Source organism: Nicotiana attenuata, chromosome 3 (genome assembly GCF_001879085.1).
Source record: "Nicotiana attenuata strain UT chromosome 3, NIATTr2, whole genome shotgun sequence".
Lineage (NCBI taxonomy): Eukaryota > Viridiplantae > Streptophyta > Magnoliopsida > Solanales > Solanaceae > Nicotiana > Nicotiana attenuata.
The window spans coordinates 3,185,217-3,187,992 of NC_031991.1; positions in this window are offsets into that span (position 1 = coordinate 3,185,217).

A 2,776-nucleotide genomic window follows, 5' to 3' on the forward strand; every position below is an offset into this window, starting at 1 on the left:
CGCATAATTGGCCGCATAGTTGACCTCAAATTAACCATCACACTGCCTGACTCTGCGGCGACTATGCGGTTCGCATAGCTATTCTGCGATCGCATAGTGGACTGCAGAAATGCACTTTTCTGGAAAACATTATCCCTTAACTTTTTAATGTACAGATCAATCCAAAGGGTCCGAACCACAGCGAGCTTGCGAGCCGCGAGGGATTTTACAAATCTCTAACACATATACCTAACTTGGCACTACGAGCTTTCGGGTTTTGAGTGAAAATTTTCACGGGGCCTTACAAGGTATGCGGACCGCATTTTTGTCGCATACCCGGGCAGAATGTTCAAGTTTTGAGGGCCATTTTGCGGTCCCTTTTGCGGGACGCATATCAGTTATGCGGTCGCATATGCGACCATAGATTGAGTCGGGGCTCCTATTTTCTATCTTTTAAAACTCGACCCCATCTCATTAAAAACACCCAATTACGACCCTTTTATCGCTATTTTCCACTTGCATTTAGAGTGAGNACTTGGGGCTGGCTAGTGAAAAGGGTTGGGTATTTATGCATGCCAAGGGTAGAACCATGCCTATAGGACTATTTAAATTTCTGCATGTTCAAGCTGCATTTAGAAACCATGCCTATAGGACTATTTTAATTTCTCCATATTCAAACTATGTTTAGAAGCCATGTCTATAGGACTTCTTATTCAACTTCATATAGATAACCTGTCTATAGGGATCATCTAAAATTTGCACATTTGTCACCGTTTAGATATTATGTTTTAGGACCCAATTGATTATAACTCAGTAGCATACTGAAATCAGCAACACATAGAAATCATGCCTATAGGGATTCTTAAACAAATCTGATACGCTTCGTTCACAGTCAATGTTAGATATCATGCTCCTAGGGATTAAAATCAGATACTATCACCGGCGGAATCTGTAACCAATCTAATTTAATTTTGTCCATTCTGAACCTCTTTTCAATAATCTGAATCCCTTCCTTAATAAGGTTTAGCAAGCCTGCCTATGGGATGTCAAACAATTCGTTTTGAGTTTTACTGTCTTACCACCTTCTGAACTAAGTAGATATCATGCCTATAGAACCCCGTCTAACGCTTAGGGAAACATTAGGCAATATAAATACAATTGAACTCGCCTCTGTTATTTCTTTAAGTGCTACAATCAGTAGGCAGGCCCGATTCTGTTTCCTAACTGAGTCATGCAATAAGCCAGGCCTGCTGCAATACAACAATCTCTTCTTCCCTCAAGCATATTTTTTAAAATCAGACCTTACTCATTTGTTTAATTCATGCTATTGGATTGTTTGTGTTTGGAGGAGGTATACTTGAGCCTTCTATGTTTGTGTTTCCCCTCTAATGTGCAATCTTTATATGTTTTGTATGTCGCTTTAGAATTTTTTACCTTTGAAACCTCATACAAGCCTAACATCCGTCCCTTTTAGGTATGTAGTCCTAAGTGCCTCCGGTACTGATAGGAATGGGACAGGTAATAGCATGCAACAAGTGATCGAGACCAATCCTCGCTTTAATACCTTAATGGGGTGGGAAGGGTAGATATGGATATGATGACCGGTGTGTTAATACCACGTGTAGCCCCTCTCTTGAGGAGTGATTATCGGGTATTGCATTGATGTGATCCATATTTCTAATAAACCTAGGACCCCCTTCCTTTATTCTTTATTCTCTTTTAGCATTGTAATTCCTTATTTAAGATCAGCTCTTTTAATTATTCTTTCAAACTTCGTCTCCTTCTGGACCATTATGTATTGAAATCCCCTCTTATTTGAGCCTTATCTGCTTATATGTTAATTGCACCTCAAATTCACAATAATTGTCTGGCCGGGAACCACACTAGTGGATCCTGAGGGGTGCCTAACCCCTTCCCCTTGGGATAATTTCAAGCCCTTACCCAATATCTTGTTATTCAAACAAGGTTAGAGTTAAATCTCTATTGGTGTCCAAATGCACCTTAATCATTAGGTGGCGACTCTTCAAATGCAAACCCAGTTCTCAAAAGGAAGGAGTTGTCCCTCCAAATGTCATAAACCCGATTTCGCGAGAAAAAGGGGGTGCGACAGCATGGCGACTCTGTTGGGGAATTTTAGGCTTTTACCATTTCAAGCCTTTATTGTGATTTTATATCTCTTTATGTGAAATTACTTGTTTAATTCCTTTAAGCATTCAATTCTCTTTTCAATTGCGCAACTGACTTGTCTTTTGTTTCTTTCCTTTTTTACTTTCCTTTACTACTGCTTTAAATTATGAAACTGTTGTATTTACTGCTTCCTTAACGTGCAAATACGTGACAACATGTCTTTAATTATTTATTGCACTGTTATGCTCAACATCATATTCCATTCGTGCCAAACAAATACCATTGCAACGCTTATAATGAGTGGTTGCGCTCTTCCTATATTATTACCCCCTAAATCCGAAAAAAGGCATATTTGCTGTAAAACCAGTCGATCAACGGTGTAGTCGACGGTTCCGTGCCTTTCCCCCTTGAGTTGTCCGCTCAAGGGTACCAGTCTAAAACCCTATAGAGACCTTATTCCATTTAAATTGTACATGCATCATGGCCAAACCTAGCCGAGTCAGTTATTTTGTCCGCATAATGACTCTTTAAGATGGCCTTGTCCAAAGTCCACTAGTTTCCCTAAAACCCAAACGGACATCGTCACGTTCTATGCATTTATTTGGAGAACTAAATGCTTTTGTGCCAATTGTTGATATTAAATAGTCGAGTCCGGTGGGGGGGGGGGTAG